This window comes from Ruditapes philippinarum, unplaced genomic scaffold, assembly GCF_026571515.1.
Source record: "Ruditapes philippinarum isolate M1 unplaced genomic scaffold, ASM2657151v2 ctg1004_1_1_1_1, whole genome shotgun sequence".
NCBI lineage: Eukaryota > Metazoa > Mollusca > Bivalvia > Venerida > Veneridae > Ruditapes > Ruditapes philippinarum.
This window is the reverse complement of record NW_026860305.1, coordinates 208,821-229,504: the sequence shown is the minus strand read 5'-3', so window position 1 is coordinate 229,504 and position 20,684 is coordinate 208,821. Positions and strand designations below refer to the sequence as shown.

At 33.7% G+C, this 20,684-nt stretch overlaps 2 pseudogenes; one reads left to right on the top strand and one right to left on the bottom strand.

Annotated features, from left to right (window-relative positions):
• Positions 1-1,866: 1,866 nt before the first annotated feature.
• On the bottom strand, positions 1,867-9,376 carry LOC132759618 (peptidyl-prolyl cis-trans isomerase B-like; annotated as a pseudogene).
• Positions 9,377-9,878: 502 nt separating this feature from the next.
• On the top strand, positions 9,879-16,833 carry LOC132759617 (aquaporin-10-like; annotated as a pseudogene).
• The last annotated feature ends 3,851 nt before the right edge of the window (positions 16,834-20,684 follow it).

Sequence of the window (20,684 nt, the reverse complement as noted above, 5' to 3'; positions counted from 1 at the left end):
AGGGCTTTTATTTGAACAAACTTGGTAGACACCTATTAGAACATGTTTGATGCTCAATATCTTAGCCATAGCTCTTTGAGCTCTTTAAAAGAAGATTTTTTAAGTTTTTACTATATGCATATAGGAAATCAATGACCCCCCGGGGCGGGGCCAATTTTGACCCCAGGGCTTTTATTTGAACAAACTTGGTAGACACCCATTAGAACATATTTCATGCTAAATATCTTAGCTCTAGCGCTTTGGGTTCTTTAAAAGAAGATTTTTTAAGTTTTTACTATATGCATATAGGGAAAATCAATGACCCCCCGGGGCGGGGCCAATTTTGACCCCAGGGCTTTTATTTGAACAAACTTGGTAGACACTCACTAGAAGATTTTTCATGCCAAATATCTAAGCTCTAGCTCTTATGGTTTTTTAAAAGAAGATATTTAAAGTTTTTTCTTTCGGTTGCCATGGCAACCAGAGTTCTGCATGGAATTAAATTCTTTGAACAATTTTTAAAGATGAGGAGATGTCATTTAAAGCAAAAACTTACGGACGGACGTACGACGGACAGACGCCGGACGAAAAGCGATCACAAAAGCTCACCCTGTCACTTTGTGACAGGTGAGCTAAAAACCCAATGAGCTAGAACTTAGATGTTTAGCATGAAACATCTTCTTATGGGTGTCTACCAAGTCTGTTCAAATAAACAAATAAAAGCCCTTGGGTAAAAATTGACTGGGGGGGGGGGGCTATATACAGGTGAGCGACCTCAGGGCCATCATGGTCCTCTTGTTTTATTTGTCAATGGATTGTCTTCATACTTAGGACACACAACCCTTTGGACACTATTTAAAGATTGATTAATATTTGGACAAAAAAAAAAACCTGTTATATTGGATAATCAAAAATATGACATTGACCTTTATTTGACCTTGACCATTAAGGTCAAACTATTGAAATTTGCTTAAATTATAACTTTGTTATTTATTCACAGATTTGATTTATACTTGGGACTAAAGTACTTCTGTAAGACAAAACAGTCATTTTAAATTAGTTAAGTATGACCTTTACCAAAGTCAAATTATTGAAATTTGCTTTAATTTTCATAACTTATTCTTTTAAATAAAAAGTCACAACAAAACCAGATTCATTCACATTTGACCTTAACCATTGAATGACTGACCATCACGGTAAAATATGAAATTTGGATTATATTTTGTTCAAGGAAATTGTTTTCCGTTAGTATTCTTTACTGCATTCTTCCAGTGTGCGCTTGAATCGAGTTTGGCAGTGGCTCTTGTTTAAAACATTTCAAAAAGACAAAGTATGACATGAGTGCCCAAAAGTTAGTACAGACATAGAGGTTTGAAATATGTATTGTAAAGGTCAATGAATTGTCCTTAAAATTCTTGCAATTGGTTACTGGACGAATTAAAATGCAGATGCCCCTGAAAATTTTGGTAAAATAGTGTCACGGCTTCAAATAATGGTGATAAGTGGATGGATGTTGCGGACATCATCTCCAGAGCAAACTATTTTTCTGATATGCAAGAATAGAAATACATCCGGAAACGAAAAAATGAGTTTTTCCCATCTAATATCTGGGTATAAAGTTTACAGTTACAATTTGTGAAGATATTGAAAATCATTTTTTATCTAAAGCATTTCTTTATTTGTTTGTATATTTATATAGTAAATATTTGAAACTTTCCATTTGCATAGGCTACATGACAACCTTGGCAATTCAAATTATTTTCCCACCCAGTGTATAGATAGAAAAATCCACTTCAACAGAGTTCTTGTATTCAAAGTGACTGAGAATATCTTCCTAAAAGGGACGGAAAATATCATTACAGAAGAACACAAACAACACTTCAGACATAGACAAAATAAATGTTTATTTCCGAATTGTGTGAGTATATATGATGTTTTAAATACATACACGCATACATACAGTGCATAGAAAGATGGTCATCACAAAATGTTGATGAGCCCCCGATTCATCTGCTTCTTTCAACCGGCTTATACCGGACTGTCCGATATATTTCTTACAACCGGCTTAAAACTGGTATATTTACTTTTTCAAAACACCAGATATTCAAAAATGTTCAATCATAATTCCGAACACATTTACCTATTCAAATGAGAAGATGTATATGGTGAAATATATTTGACAATTTTTGTTTTATTATGCAGGCTTGAGGCACAATGTTTGTAGCTTTTCCTTACACAATTATTTTGTCTTTACTTCTAAAGCATGGAATCTGCTTTGACTAAAATTTCAACACCATCAAAAGAGTACAATATATTCTATAAATTCCATATTTTAATGTATTAGTTGTATTTATAAACAGAACTGAATTCCCATTTCAAGAAAGTATAAAATTAATTTAGAAAAAAAAAAGATGTGTGACAAAACAAAGACCTTTTTCTCCATTAAAAATGTTAAGATTTAACTGTCTACAATACAAAAATTAAACAGTATTGAAACTATTACTGCTGTTGTAACAATGAAATAATGTGTCAAATGTGATATTATTTTTAAAAACACTTGTTCGAGACAAACACATGTATACACTACACATTCTGTAAGTTTTTTAGTCCCCATAAAAACGTTCAACATTAACAACAAGTTTATCATTTGCTCAACAGACCAACAATATACATGAATAATAATCTTAGAACACAATATCCTAGCACACAATTAGTTACAAGATTTCAATCATTAACAATACACAATCATCAAATACAAAATGTTAAGTTATAAAATGCTAAGTTATAGGAAGAAATTTAAGCAGTTAAAAACAAGAAAAAGAAGCTTCCAAAAATATACCTATCCCTAATAACTTATTATCTTTCATAATGCATCTTGATGAAGCAGCACATAAATATACACCTTCAAGTAATAAATAAAGAAAGAAAAAAGATCGCAAATGATAAATTTGTATAAAAAAGCACAATGAATGCTGTAATACCTATGGCCAATAGAGCTACATTCTAACATCATTATGAAATAAAAAATGCTAACCTTTATCCGTCAAATTTTTATCACTGCTATAGAAAAATGTTGTATGTAATGTATATAAGAAATTGATGAGAAAATTACGCAATACCTTCTTGTATATCTCTTGCTATGTACATTTCAATCCATGCTTTTAAGTGGTGGTGTAATTTAAATCATATTTCTTCAAACTTTCGTTTTAACACAGAATATTACAAAAATAATATGACAGAATAGAATTTTTTTTTGTGCAATAAATATACCAGTAATATTTTAATACTAGTTTTAAGGATCAATCAAAATGGAAAAATCTCCTCTTTTTTTTTTTATCAAAAAAAAAAGCGTCCTAAAAAACAGTTCTTAAAAAAATACTAGAATCCGATCCCTGGGGAAAAATATTTTTAACATAATAGCACATAAGTATAACGTATTAACAGAAGATACAAATTAAATAAAGATCAATGAATTATTCTTCTGAAGGCGCCTTCAACACTGCAAATGGTGTCTCGACTTCTATAACGCCGCAATCGGCAATAACAACATCTTTCTTTGGTTTATCCTGAGCTCCGGTTGAAGTGCCTTCGATCTTTCGCACTACACTCTGAAATTGATAATCGAACACATTTGAAGGTTGTAAATGAATTCAATTTTATCAGTTTGTTGGTTCGGTTATATTAAACACCGTAACATAATTATTTAACCTATAAATAAATCCCTAAAACGTCATGTGACCTTAACACTATCGGTGTGACTTTGAGTCATTATGTCTCTTAAGTATGTAATAATATATTTTAGAAATAATATATCCCAAACTGTTATTTTATCGCTCATTAAAATCACTGGAGATCGGATGTGAGTAATTACATTACGAGAGCGTAGCCAGAATGATAAAATGATGCCCATCCGAACAACAGTGATTTTATCAAGCGATAAAATCACCAATTTGGATATATTATTTCGATTCTAACACGACATTAATAAATAAATGTTTCAATACCTGATATTAAGCTAAATTGCACCTGATTTGTTCCGTTATTTCAGCATGTCACATTCTTTAGTGGTTATGTCACATGTCTAAATATAGAACCTCCACAGTGATTTTATTGCATAATAACAGACACTTTTGGTTCTTCTATATTCAATAGGGAAAAATATGGGTCGTGTTAGAATAATATATATTTATGAAGGAAATCTTCAAACATTTGATCAGTCTGAAATATTTTTTGTTCCGAGATTAAAATACCAAAATCATATGTAAGAAATTAAAGAGAACTGACCATTCCTTCAAGGACTTTTCCAAATACAACATGACGGCCATCTAGCCACTCTGTCTTCTTTGTTGTGATAAAAAACTGTGAACCATTTGTGTCTTTACCAGCATTAGCCATGCTCATCCATCCGGCGCCATAATGCTTCAGTTTAAAGTTCTCATCAGCAAATTTCTCACCATAAATACTTCTACCTATAAAATTTAATACACAAGTTCACAAGTCATGCAGTTCCGTGCTTATATAGGTTCTTGACCATAGGTTGTAAGTAGTTTGTTGGTTTTATTCACACTAAATACAATCTAGTTGTTATAATATTGTAATGACATCTTTTATAAAATGGTTACAAATTTATTGTAATTTATCCAAAGTTTACTACACACATTTTAACTGACACAAGACTGCAAAGACCAAGTAATATCCCCTGTAAGTCAAGTACAAAATTTTCTGCATGTGTTTGTTTGCTTATCTGGTTAACACATTTCTTTATATCATATGCCATATCATGGTGGTCTGTCCACCTAAGTGCAGGGCTGCCAACAGCAAAATGCAAAATCAGAGGAAAATACGCAGGGGGTCAAGGGGGCTGCGCAAGCCCCCTTTGCGGGTCCAGGGCAGAGCCTTGGTGGGGGCCTTGGGGGCAAAGCCCCGGAAGGTCCTGGATTCTGATGATTTGGTATGCTAAATCAATTTCCTGGGACTCTAAATTTGGCTTCCTTGGTTTGCCTTTAAAGCCATTCAGAGACACTTTAGTTGGACTTCTGGTTTTCATCAGCCTCAAAACAAATATTCCGACATTTTGACACATTTTGACAACAGACAAGAGCGACAATGTAAAACCTGTAATTTTTGAATTGGTTTATTCTAAAATAGAATGCCTGAAAAGACTCGATTTGACCAATGAGAAAAGCGCTTACAGACCTACCATAAGGCGGCTAGCGTAACGATAAAAGCCGAAGCGTGCGGTTTTTGGGAGCTGTATAAAAAACGAATGAATTTAATTGTCTTTGTCAAATTTACATTGATCTTTAAAAATGACCCGGAGCTCTAGGAAATCCGCGGGAAAATCGGCAGCCCTGCTAAGTGACATTCCTGATTACCAAATTTATTCCAACTATTAATTCCACCTGACTCAAAGATGAAAATGACCATTTGACTCAAATCCAGAGAAAAAAAGCTGTCATGGAGACATTTTGCCATGCCCCCTAGGTTCTGGGATCAACCAGGGTCACATAGTTAAAAATCTGATGCTATCCATAATTGAAATTACTGGGGCGATGCATATTAATTTTTTCTGCAAGTTATTTAAACTTGTCCATCATTTTGAAACAGGAAAAGTAGAAATGATAGCTTTGAGACAAATTATCATTAAAAAAAACTTGTATATCAACCAAAACGAACTTTCTGTCCAGAGTTCTCTAGACCTTATGAGCTATGCACTATTTATTTAAATGATGTAAAAATAGGTAAATATTTCCTTACCTTCCAGTTTCCATCACCTTCTTGTAAAATCACCACTTTGTGATCATAAAATCTTTAATTACACGATGAAATTTTGCTCCCTTTTGTAAGTTAGATGACTCCCTGATTTCAAAAAACATAAAAAAATCACATTTAATAAATTTAATATAAAAATAATTCAAAAGTGTTTCGGGGTATTATTTCTTCTTTTGGGTTTGGTATTTTCTGTCCTCTTATTAATTGTACATGCTCCTATTTTCTGAAAATTAATGCCTCTGCAGTGCAACAGCTACAGGAAACCAAAACACTGTGGTTGTTACTACAAGGTGATCTATAAACAGGTAAAAAATTCAAGGTGAAATTTAACTTTCAGAAGATATGATAGGTCTGTCACCTTAGTGCAATAACTGATTAACTCCCATTAAATATAGAGGAACTTATTCTGTTACTGCACTAAGGTGCAGTTGTTGTAAAGAGGTTGTTGTAAAGAGGGTAAACACTCTACACAGAGGGCCTCTTTGGCAGAGGTTGTACATAATTTGACAGAAGATTGCTTGTCTTAACACTTTCTATTTATATTCCCTCCTCCTGCTAAAAATTACATTTTTTCTAAAAAAAATTTATTCTCTACTGCAAAAGACCCTAAGTGTTTAATGATTTTGATTTTACTGTTAGAAACCACTCTTGAACCAATTAATACATAACTATTTCACAATGTTTATCAACCTCCATAATAAATTTATAAAACAGTTAAAAGTCTTGCCGAAATCTAGCAAAAATTTAAAGAACATAAGTTCATTTACAAAGTTCTCCTGCCACACTACTGTAATATAGTTAGCAGTGTTGCATCTAGTAGGCCGCGTGATTTGCGCATATTATTTGCAGATAGCGCATTTTAATGAATTCAATCTGACGATCTTTCTTATCTTCATTGTATCTTGATCGAGCTGGTTGAACGCTTCAGCCATGTTTGTTTTCACTCGCGGTTATGACTAAAATACGTACTTAATCGTGTGCAGCAGCCGACTTGGTCATTTCGCGTGTTAATTGTAGTATTCGTCAATTTTTTATTTTTTTATTGTCGTTGTTTAGCGTACGATAGCTGTTAAAAATGCCTAAGATAAATGAATTCTTTTCGGTATGTCATATTGTTAGGTAAATGCATGTCCCCACATTTTTTTTCAAATCCCCCCATTTTTCAGTTTTATGGGACAATCCCCATAAATTTTGAAATTCTAGATGCAACACTGAGTTAGCTACATGGCTTCTCAAAGTGAGAGAATTTCAAACTCCTGTAGTCCTAGACTATATCCAAACCCACAGCAGAAGATCAAGAGGATTAAAATCACTTTAAATTTTTTTTTTAAGAAAGTTACATTCATACTAACATCTTTTCCTTCTGCAAGAGTTCTAAAGTTTTTCACTGTTTTGGGCACAGTTTTCCCAAACAATCCTATAACAATTCTTCCTTGGGGTTGCCACCAATCTCAATGTCGAAAAAACACCTGAAAAAGAGGCAAGTATTATAAATAAAGTTGAAAAGCTATTATTAATAATTAATATAACGAATGCTAAAGTTTTGTGCAAAACATTACTTAGCCCAACAGCTATACATGTTTCCTGCAAAATGAAAGCTGTAAGATTTGCGCAAGTTTCTAACATATGTTTCCTTTCTCTTTTTTTCCAAATTAAAGCATTTACTTAAATCTACATACAACCGAAGTATTTCAAAAATTTTAACAAAGTTTATCGAAATTTTCTGACTTGGAACTTGTGCTTGAAATATCATATCATTCCTGCTCTCAATTTATGAATGGCTAGTATTCTTTCAGACTTCCCGAAATACGTCGGTCCGACGGACATGTCTGATAAATTTTGATCAGGTCCGACAATTTTTTATTCCGGATCGGTCCGACTGTCCGGCTTTTATCCAAGCCGCATGTATACAAAATGGCGTCGCTAAAGGTGCCAAACCTGGGGAAAAACGAAAATCTACGTCAGAAGAGTGCGCAGAACAGCAATAAAAGGATGAAAAGAATAGACCTGAGACAAAGTTTCATAAGAAATGGAAGCAGAACCATGAATCATTGGTGTATGACTGGGAGAAGATGAAAAATGCGCTGTACGTATAGTGCCGATTTTTACGGCGAAAAAATAAAAAGAAAAAAGTGTCTTAGAAATACAAACACAAGTTTTTCTTTGATTTTGATCAATTTTATTTGGTCCGACAGATTTTCATGGTTTGTCAGACCGAATGTCTGACAGTTTTTTTCAACTTTCGGGAAGTCTGTTCTTTGTTGTTATAAATAAAGTTGTAAATATAAGAACAAATCTAAACGACAGAGCCTCGATCGTACCGCTGTGAACACTGGTGAACAGTTACATTACAGCTAGATATAATGATCAGTAGTGGCAGCCAGTGATTCTTATAGTCTGCACATGTGCAGAAGAGTTCTCCACAATTTGGGGGAGAATATCTCACAAAATGGGGGCGGTCAGGGAGGAAATGTCAGGGCAGAATCTAGTAAGGGGGGAAAATTAAACACATAGCTCAGTTGCAAGCAAAGTTTGAACCGAATCTTTGATAATTCTAATCAAAAGTCATCAAACTCATACATGCAATTACTTGAAAAGAAATCTTCAAAACTTGTTTTTAACACTCAGTGACACGTGTAAATAAAGTGGGTGGAGTAACTGAATTTTACCTTATCTGTTACTTTTGGGCCTTTTGGCTTTTCGTCAGCTGCTAAAACTAAGAGTGGTAATGCCAACAAATAAAAACAAAGTTGCAGAAGCCCATTGCTAAATATATTCTTTTCTTCCTATCTCGAGGAATTCGAGAAAGAATGAAACTTCAGTTTGCCCCGGTGAAACTGTCAACAATGGAGCCCGAATAGCTGTCTAAATTTGATTGGGTCGTTTGAGGGTCTATCTGATTTTCTAGATTTTTATTAAATCATATAATCGAGTAATCATCATATAAAATTGAACTTTAGTAATCATTAGCAGTAAAATTGACCATTTTGTAATAGTGGCATAATTTCTGCACCAGATAACCATATAACTAACTAGTTGGTTATCAGGTTACTAGTTATCGTAACTAGTTAAACCTCTTAATTAACTAGTTAGACTAGTATCAGGTTAGCTAGTTACGTAACTAGTTAACCCTCTTAATTAACCAGTAATTATCAGGTTAACTAGTTACGTAAACAAGTTAAACGCTCTTAATTAACTAGTTATATAAGTTATCAGGTTATCTGGTGGCAGAAATATGCCACCATAATTTAACCTCTTAATTAACTAGTTTAGTTATCAGGTTATCTGGTGGCAGAAATATGCCACCATAATTTCATATGTTTTTAACTTTGTATTGATTGTTTTAAAGTCATTCCTGGTATTAAGTACTTAAAAACAACTATGGCTGCTACTCATATGAGGTTATTTAAAGAATTTTTTTTTATGGTGTAGTTTAAAATTTCTTTTGGATAATTGTTATTTTTATCAAAAAATTGTAGGTTCTACAGTAAATAACATTTTTTATCCTAGATTTTATTCTGTATTATATGATGATGGACAAATAAGTCCTTACATTCTCAGGTAGATAGTACAAGCAGGATAAATTGTGGTAGGCCCTACGATTTATGGGCGATTTCAAACACATGTTTTGGTTAATAAATGTCTCCTAAACCGATTTTCCTTGTTACTTACTAGTGATCACAAGTGACCTGCTATTAAATAGAGAGAATGGAATCCAATTAAAGGAAATTCTGTCAAACCAACCAAGTGTTTTTATTTTCATTAGGGTTAAGGTTAATTCATTTAAAGTAAACCGGCAACATGTGCTTTTCAGGTAATTTACTCAAACTACCCGAGCCCTGGGACCAAAAATAACTGCATATATTTTTAGTCCCAGTCGAGCCATAAATCATTTATGTGTTGAACCCGTAGTATAATTAGCTGGGATAAAGCCATACTAACTGCGAAAAGAGAAGAAAAAGCTTTCTTTTTTTATCACTTTTACTACATTTATTCACGTGTTAGCCTGTTAGATTAAAATACTTCCCCCTATTCAACCCGTATCTAAAATATACACAATGCAGTTAACTTGACCTAGAAATAAACTGATAAGCCTACCCGCGTTTGAATATGCTCAACAGATAAACATGCATACAGCGGACTGGGTCACTGTGAGTGGTGATCATATATTAATCATCTATCGTCTCAACACAAGTTTGTAAGAGTTCAAAATGAATCGTGGATTTAACAGCTAGTTTAACACTCGTTAAAAGATAAACTCTTCATAAATCCAGTAAATTCTAAATAAGCGTTAATGATAAATTTCCAACTTGTATATTGTTTTAATCGGGCATCCTTCTTTGAAAGCCAGTGCGTATAATTCTTAATGGTTAAAGTAATAGCAATGAATTGATTCTTAAAACGTTTGTTTAAACGACTTAAAGAGATATCAGGCAATAATGGTATATTAATGCATTTAATGAATGTTTGACGATGATGAACGCTTGATAAAGTGAGGTATTATATAAATACTAAAGTGCTAATAAAGGTGAATTTTGCTGTCTTTTTTACGGTCACGAAATTGGAAAAATATTCCAACTGGGATGCCGAATAATCATGGGGAAAAATTCGGAGAAAGTTGCAAATTAAGAACTCACTAGCTCGTGAAATGCTTAAGGGCTGATTTTTAGGGGGACATTTATTTTATTGGTAAGCGTACATTTTAAATATATAAAGTCGTCAATTTAAATTATGTTAGATAAGGCATATCAATAATTCAAAGTTGAATATGGTTTTTAAAAATGTGCAGTAAATAATAAGGGACATGTACACACTTAAAGCTTAAATTGTATGTTTCATAATTTAAATATAAACAAACTTTTAACAAGAATGATGGTGTTTAACTTGCTAAAAAGCAACAATTTATGAACTAGTTTCTGTTACAGCTTTATTTAGAAATTAATGTTTTTTCGGAAAATTAATCAGCAATAATTGGGTTATTGTCTTAGATTTTAATTCCGTTTACAATAGGTAATTATACCCTCTTTGTGGCACTTGATAATGTTTTTTTTTAAAACATTAAAAAATGTGGAAAATCTGCTGCTTTAATAATAATTTTGTTTCGAAGCGTCCTCGAAACTACTGTATTTTAGCTGATATGGTTTACGTAAAACAGTTGTATGTTATAGGGGATTCCTTTTTTAAAGGAATGGCTGGTAGGTAACATAAATATGCAAATTACGTTTTCAGACAGCTTAATAATTGATAAGTTAAATTCCTTCCCAAACGTGTATCCAACCACCACAAAAATTGAAAACAAAGATTTAAAGGTACAAAAACACGTGTAAGCGAGGCGTTTATTTCCTTTACGAAAAAAATAACTAGAACATAATATTTATATGTCCCAGATAATAATAATAATAATAATAATAATAATAATAATAATAATAATAATAATAATAATAATGATAATTATAATGATAATAATAATAAATGATAATGATGATTAATGATGATGGTTATGATGATGATAATGATAATAAGGATGAAGATAGTGGTGGTGGTGGTGCTGATGATGATGAAATAAATAACCTATTATTCTTTATAATGTCAGAATCTACTTAGTATCCCAAGCGAACGACCTAGCTAGTTGTTAAGGTGTTTGTCTCTTCACTGGTTGGGTTCGAACTATACAGGACCATGTGTCTTCATATGAAACCAGTGTTTCAGAAAGTGGAATCAGAAGTAGTTAACACACCGGTAATGTGCAAGAAGATATATCACGATCGAGCTGAGATAAAAAAATGTTTAAACTATACATATTGAATAAAGTAATATATTTATAGGTTTTTGGTGATGGCTCGGTTGCCCAGAAGGTGCTGAGCAAAAGGTGAACTGGGGTCGGCTTTATCTATACATTGGTCATGGGGTATAGGAGTAATGCTCGGCATCTATGTGGGCAGGAGGAGTTTCCGGGGCTCACCTGAACCCTGCCGTCACGGTTGCCCAGGCTTTTCTCGGAAGGATTTCCTGGAAGAAAGTAGTTCCGTACATGCTATCACAGTATGTGGGAGGCATTTGTAGCATCGGCGTGTGTCTTTCTGGTGTATCACGGAAATATTTCATTAATCTTAACTGCGTTAAATCGTATACCATTTGGCCCTGAGATTGATATGTACACAAATTACGGCGTTTACTACGGAAAATTTGAAGCCTGTATGGGACTCGAAACCCTTGATGTTTGAAATACCATTCTCTACAGATCAAACTTTCCAGGCCACTTTCCTGTCGCCAGAGTAAATAACCAGAGTCCCTCTGCTTTAAAGGGTCGTAAGTTAAAGGAAATCCACTGAGGTTTTTTTTTTGTAAATTTTGTTTCGAATATAAATATTCCATTTCATGTAGGTCTAGACCATTAACCTTTGTGCAAAATTCAGATCATTCGCTCATTTCCGTTTTTTCCCAGTATAATTATTCAAAAACTGTTAAAACGGAAACAGCGTTGGGACGCTTTGCACTCAAAATCGGGCTTAGAAAAGCAGAAATATACGGTTTTTTTTTCAATTTATTTCTAAGTATATTGCTAACTCTCTGTGCACATTTTTCTGTTTTAAGTCCCCCAGCTCATGTATGTATGAAATTCAAATTTTATGTTTTTAGATTTTTAAACCTCAGCGGAGTCCCTTTAACAAACAATCTCTGTTTTTGTGTTTAAACAACAATTTTAAAAGGCTGAATTACAATAAGTTACCATTCAGTTACATTATAATGAATTATCATGAATAAATTATAAACAAAACACACATTTTATTCTCAAGATGTATCTTTCAAATTATCATAAATTTTAGAAAATGCATTTTAACTAAATTTTAACTGACCTGGTATAGGTTTACAGTCCGGCTCACAATTTTTAATCCTTACCAAATTAAATATATTAAATGGACTCGTCCATCTTTGAATCTGGACGGAAACCATTCATTATTCTAAGGGAAAGTTTCAAAATTTGTACTGGCTGAAATAGCAGTGCATTATATGAGCAGACGATACGGGGCGTGCTTGCTGATCTTGGTTTTGTACTGGTCGAATTAGTAGAATCAGCTGCCGACTATTAAAAGAATGAATTTAATCTAGATTCTTACAATATCGTAATAATATCGGTACAATTTCGATAAGTGCGATAAAGATCTGAAGAAGGTTGAATCGATACTACAAAAGTTCATCGCATTGTACATGTGTGCTGTTTTATAGGTTATATTGAATCACGGTAAAAAAAAATCGTAAGCCCTATTTACATATCATATATAGACACATTTATATTACGATAATTTTCTTTTGCAGACGCTTTGAATAATTTTGACGGCGGAAACCGTCAAGTTGACGGAAGTCTTGGGACAGCAGGTATTTGGTCCACCTATCCACAAGTGTATGTTTCGACATGGAACTGTTTTGGTGACCAAGTAAAGTTTTCAAAATACTTTGCGTGTGTTGAACATGTATATATGTTTATGTTGTTTATATGCTATAAACATTGTATAATGTTTCAGGCAATAAAATTTGAAATTGAATTGAATTGTTTAATATATACATGTAATGTGCATTTTTAAAATGGCAAAATACACATTTAATACTATAAAATCTTTGCAGAGGAAATATAATTGCTACAGTTGTATGCTTCCAAAGACCAAAATTTCATTAAATATAATAAACCATTATGCTATTTATCAATGTTAGACATAAAAACCTCATAATGCATATGTAAGCGGCAGACGAATTTCATGAATCACGTGGTCTGACAAAATCATGCATTCGTTAAGCATCGGCTCTTCCCGTAATGCGAAGCAGAATAGCCGAGGAGATCTTTATACATAATATATTATACATGCATATACTGTATTCAGAAATAAGATACGTCCATCATTTTTATGTCAGCATAAAAACGCACATGTATTTTAAAACTTAAATTTTGATATATTTTTTCTTATCTAAATTTCGTCTTGATGACGAATTTTGGCAACTGGTCTCATAAAAGAAAGCAACTTTCAGGTTATGTGTTTCAACGTGATACAAGTTTGTAAGTCTTATTCTGAGCAAGGTATACAAGTATACGTGCAAATAAGATTTTAAATTAGATACAATTTAAATTTTTATTGAAAATTACATTACGCAAATTCCCATCAAAAGAAATACTTTGTATTTTAATGATTTATTGCCAATAAATGTACAATATTTTCATTTCTTTTTACAGATTTTCGGGACAGCTTTATTGCTGATATGTATTCTGGCAGTAACTGACCCCAGGAACATGCAGCCGACAAAAGGTGTGACCGCTCTGAGCGTTGGGCTCGTTGTTGTTGTCATAGGGATGACCTTTGGCCTCAACTGTGGCTATGCTATCAACCCGGCAAGAGACCTGGGGCCAAGGATCTTCACGTCAATAGCTGGCTGGGGATCGAATCCATTTACGTGAGAATTTTTTTATATTTCTAGTCAATGTGCAACGATGATTTAGAAAAAAAATCAATTTAGCTTGGATCACTATAAATTATTTCGATTATGACGTCATCATTGTTCCACATATATGACGAAATTAAAAATATTTCAAAATTAAATTATTGAACAATTAAAGATGCTGTCTCCAAGAGTTCACCGTTTTACTCTCACATAGCGGCATTATTACTGCCATTGTTAAAGTTGCATGCCTCCGGATGAGCCAAAATATTTTAAGAAAATAAAACTTTTAAAAATGTACTAAGATTTGTTTTTAAAACGTAAAAAGATTTAAGATTCAAGTATTAATTTACATCTTATGCCCGACTAATGGCTGATTTTGCAGTATGTATCTCCAAATTTCTACTGCCTGACTAACGCAATAAGAGCTGTTTTTTCAATATATTGACCTCTTTTTTATAATTTACATGGATAGTAAGTGTCGTTTGCAATGTGTTAATAACTTCCCTTGCTCACATCATAATTATTTTACTTTAAATACGTTTTCAAAACTTTCATGGAATTAAGCATGAATCTGCTGGAGGCATAAACTGCTTAATTCCAAGTTATCATTTAACGTAGGTGGGGGGGGGGGGAGCAAACAGAAGCTCATTTGAAACACGGGGAAAAACCACTGCTACTCGCAACATATTCCAGCAAAGACTTAATATCTATGTCAAGATCAACAATTTGTTTATACTTTTCTTCTCTAATGTTTATCTGACGAGCATACCGTAAGCAAATATTTATTCTATTTTACAACTTAAAACTCGAGAGGTTTTTATTGCGCTTATTTTGAGAGAGTAACCGTCTACCCAGCTTTGGGCTACTCATTCTTGGGTCTAATATGAAAAGCACTCACAAAATTTAGTTATATACGAAGCAATGAAACTGCAAAATTAGTTTACTTATTAATAAATTGGCAAAATGCGGATTTTCTTGAAAAATTGTAGTCGTATAAAAGCCCCCAGAATGGAAAAATTATCAATAGCTGGAAAAAGTGATCCCTTGGAAGTATTAAACTTCGACTCTGTACAATATTTTTGTTTCTAGACCCTCGGCATAAATAATCTTATTACACGGTCTGCAGAGGTACGATAAGCCTTGCTAACGTAACTTCATTTTGCTCAAAAGCCTAAAAACACAAAAGTTGAATTTAAAAGTTGTAAATTACAACGCAGATAAACTTGGGCACTTAAAACGAAAAGATATGCAAAAAAAGTGGGAAAGAAATACGCGCTCAGAATTAAATTAAACACCCAATTTGAATATAAATTTAATGTTTAAACGACTTTCATTAATTTTGTGTGTGTATTTTTTCACAATTAAATCATTATTCTTGGAAAACGGAGTGTGTTAATGTTCTGTAAGTATGAACAGAGGTTGTTTGTTTACACCTACATCAAAATGGTACATGAATATTTTCGAAAAAAAAATATTTTCAGTCCCGTCATGCCAAACCACAGTGGAGTCCTTTTAACAATCATAACCTTAACCAAGCTGAATTATCATCTTTATCAGTAAAAAATTATCATTTTATTATCTATACATTTATCATTTATACCTGACAACCTATATAATCGAAACAAAGGTCCTGTTCTGAGTCGGTCAAGCACGGCAAGTTTTTATCTATTTCGGGTAATTAAACTTTAGAATTTATGATTTTTTTTCAGATACCGTGACCACAACTACTTTTGGGTACCCGTGCTGGGACCTCACCTGGGTGGTGTTATTGGTGCCTACATCTACCAATTATGTGTGGGATTTCACTGGCCAGTAGAGGATCAAGACTCGAACCCTGTACCCGTTAATCAAAAGCCAGAAGCACCGGGCTACGATGGACCGTATAATCCAAATACTCATATGTGAAAAACAAAATGACACAAAATAGCTTTTTTCTGTAAAGAAACCGTTACTCACCGTACACTTTCATGTCATTGGAACCTTTAAGTGAGAATATGTCAGTATCGCTTTGAGGACGATCGAAAGCAGAACAAATTGATATGAACAAATGTGGCATAATAAGATGTAACAAGGACTTTTGTTTGCACATAGCATTTTGAAAGACGACTTTTATTTATCCAGTTTATACCTGAATGGTATTATAAGTGGTAAAACGTTTAGATTTTTTTTAGAAAAAATAAAGATAACGGGTAAATTTAGATATCAATTGCAAAATTGAGAAAATTGAAGCCATTCTTTAGAATACATGTACATGCATAAAAACAGTCGACTCCACTTATTACGAACTCGCTTATAACGAATTATCGTTAATACCGAACAAAATCTGAAACCTCCGGGCGATTCCTTCTTTATCTTATACTAAATCACATCTAATCGCTTAATACGTACTCGCTAATACCGATTACACCGGTGACATGTATAGCTTTTTCACGGCACATTTGCCCACCCAAACAAGTCAACGAAAGTTGTTGCTACATCGCTTTTAGCGAACTTTGGATATAACGAACGATATCTAAATGTCTCATTGAGTTCGTTATAAGCGGAGTCGACTGTATCACCGGAATTTCATTTCAAGAGTGTGTAGTTTGGTTCAATAAGAAACTCATTGGTTATAAATATGTAATAATAAATATATATACATGTATTAAAAACCTTTTTTACGCTCGATTATAGCACACCTACACCCACAATGTATAAATGGATTGTGACAACTCTTAACAAATACTGGTGATGATTCAATTCACACATGCCCCTCTAGGTAGAACCGTCGAGCTAGCTTATGTTAAACTTTAAAGCAAAATTCACATCACTTGTTAGAATCACGGCTTAATGTTATTAAAAATCCGTGTTATAATTAAGAGATGAAAAGCGCAAGACCAAATTTTTGGTTGTCACTACGACGCTATCAAGATCATATGGCGATTTTCCAGGTTTATTGATGGAGAAAGACGCAAGGTGCTGTTCCGTGCATTATTTCAGACACAAACGGGAACCCACGAGTAAAACCATAGACGTTCAGTAAGCTAGCTTCTGCACATAAAAGATTCTGAAGTTTCGGACAGGATTCGAACCCATAGCGGTGTGTGGCAAATAATTTGAACTCCAAGCTGTGAGTGGCAAGTGATTCGAACCCACAGATGGGAGTGGTAAACGATTTGATGCCACAGCGATGGGTGGCAAGTGGTTTGAAGCCACAGTGGTGTGTGGCAAGGGACCCACAGTGATGTGTGGCAAGGGACCCACAGCGATGGGTGGCAAGTGGTTTGAAGCCACAGTGGTGTGTGGCAAGGGACCCACAGTGATGTGTGGCAAGGGACCCACAGTGATGTGTGGCAAGGGACCAAAAGTGGTGTGTGGCAAGGGACCCACAGCAAGGTGTGGCAAGGGACCCACAGTGATGTGTGGCAAGGGACCCAAAGTGGTGTTTGGCAAGGGACCCACAGTGATGTGTGGCAAGGGACCCACAGTGATGTGTGGCAAACGGACCCAAAGTGGTGTGTGGCAAGGGACCCACAGTGATGTGTGGCAAGGGACCCAAAGTGATGTGTGGCAAGGGACCCACAGTGATGTGTGGCAAGGGACCCACAGTGATGTGTGGCAAGGGACCCACAGTGATGTGTGGCAAGGGACCCACAGCAAGGTGTGGCAAGGGACCCACAGTGATGTGTGGCAAAGGACCCAAAGTGGTGTGTGGCAAGGGACCCACAGTGATGTGTGGCAAGGGACCCAAACTGGTGTGCGGCAAGTGGTTTGAAGTCAACGGTCTTTAAACTTCTCATCCACGGATGCCTAAGGAAAATCAGAATGATAAAGAAACAATAACAAAATATGAATTGCGTGTGCAAAAATAATTTAATTTAAAAAGTTTTAGCACATAACCTTAGCACTTTAAATGACGCTGTCTCTACCTTTCTATACAATAAAATACATGTAACTTCTATCATAATTCAGCAAGTCTTTAAACTTATCAAAATTTGACCTATTTAAACAATTTATATGTATTATAAAATGAAAATAGGTAGATATTGTGACCAAGCTTGTGTAAATAGTAAACTTTTGAGACAGCATTTAATGAATTAAAATAAAAATCATTCAAATTCATCAAATTTTAGCCATATTTGACACAGTACCAGTAAAACTTCATTTTTGCCTTGATTTTCTCTATATGACCAGTAAAACTTGATTTTTGCCTTCATTTTCTCAAATATCTCAAAACTGAACAGTGATCCTCTTTAACCAATCTTAGGATTTAGATTATATTTACCATCTAAATATAACATAGATACGAAAGTGGCTTATTTTTCCATTTCACTTTAACACTTTATCCTGATGAATAAAAAGGGTAGACTTTAGTTTAGTCAACACTTAATTTAAGGCTCATTATGCCTTAGAAATGCTATAATGTTTATTTCTCAAACACTTTTTTTTATTTCTTGTATCTTGTCACAATTCCAAAATAAATAATCAAACTTTGCTAACTTTCCAACACATCTCTGCATAAGCTATTTTTAGTTGTTGAATAACTAAATGCTTTAAATGTATTATTAAAACATTATTTTAAACACATACATAGCAGATCTAAAGAATGAAGAAAATATGAATTTCTGAGGCATAATGTGCCTTTAATTTCTCTGTCAGTATGATAATTAATGTAATCTGTAAATTATCAATCAGCAAGATAATTATATTTTCTGTACATTGATAAATCAATAAGATTATGGATCTTAGTTCTTACTAAAATATTGTCTCACTAATGACACCATAGCAATATATAATATATTAAAACCATTCTGAATATAATTCATTAGTGACCTTAAAAACCGGTTTTAACTAGAATTAGTTTTTGTTTGTGCAAGTAACAAAGTAAAAATTCATAAGAAAGTACATGTAATAAGGTATGGAACAGCTGGGAATTGTGTTGCTTTAGCAATAAAAACAATGCAAAAACTAGAAATGTGTCCATTGGACACACATATGCTCCTGAACTCCACTATTCTGTCAGTCTTCATACGGACGGGCAGACAGCAGGACTGTGTGACAGACAAGGGCAAATCAGTATACCCCCCAGCCCCAACAAAGTAGTGGCATCTTCGGATACCCACGGCCGAACATTAACATTGATTACATGTTATGTTACATATTAATAGACTGTGGGTATCCGACGAGGAAGTAATGGGGGCATTAAAATTTTTTATTATGAACAGTGCAATAACAAATCATATTTATAGGAACAGTTGAAACGGTCTACAAACCACAGTCACACCTGTGTTAAAAGACCACTCTTTAACACAAGACCACCTTATTACAAACCATGGTTTTATTTCATAATTTTTAAAATTAAATCTTTTGTTGCCAGAGCTGTAGTTGTTTTATTTTAATTACAGTCCACAGTTGATCTAGCAATGAATAGAAAATAAGGGGCTACATTTTTCACTGCTTAAAACTGGAAATGTTTATTTACAGAATGTCAAAAAAACCCACAAAAAACAACAATATTTTTTAGGTCTTGAGTTGACCGACCTTAACAGGTTTGACTGTACATTCTAAAGAGGTAGCTGTGTGTACGTACTTTAAGCTAAACATTAGGCAACATTTTAATGAAACCATCTAAAAAAAACATTTTAGCATACTTGAACAAAATTTGAATATTCATAAACTGTTATATTACTAATAATTATTGCTATTTTGACATAACTATTGCTGTATATGGTACCATATATTATATATAACGGATGCTAGTTAGGTAACTTTACCCTAAACCCACTAAATCAGTGCAAGAGATTTGCAAAGCTCTGCATTTGAAACAATCCATTAAAAAGCTGGATTAGAACCTTCAGAAGTCAAGGACCAGTAATCAACGACCTTAGCATAAAATGATTATATTGTATAGGCAGGTATCAATATATATTATGCCATCAATAAAGTGCTTGATAATCAGAAACTTGGTCGATAACAATGAACTACCTGCTTTCAAGATCAATATCTTTAAAAAAAACCTAAAATTGATAATGGAGAATTCCAAATTCAAAGCTTGAAATGTTCATTACACAAAATAAGGGGGTTAAAAGGCAAAAGTATGTGAACAGTTGTATGACAAGACTTGAGGGGAAAAAATCTTAGTTTGCAAGCTTTATCAAAAAAGAATATGTGTATGACTATGCCTAATTAACAAAAAAGTATTTTTTCTTACAATGTTACGAAGGAAACACAATGCCTTATTACAAAAAAAGGATTTTTTCTTACATTGTTACCATGGAAATACATTCTAAGATTTATACATCTACAAAATTTCATTATTGTCTATTTGTGTCCAAGCGTTTAATTGTAATGTCTATTCTTTACCAATACAAACAACAACAACAACTCTTGATGATGACAGTTGCCATGGAGATCTTTTGTCCAAAACAATAACAGACGGTAACCATGGCAACATATTACATTGACAGACTGTAACCATGGCAACATATTATATTGACAGACTGTAACCATGGCAACATATTATA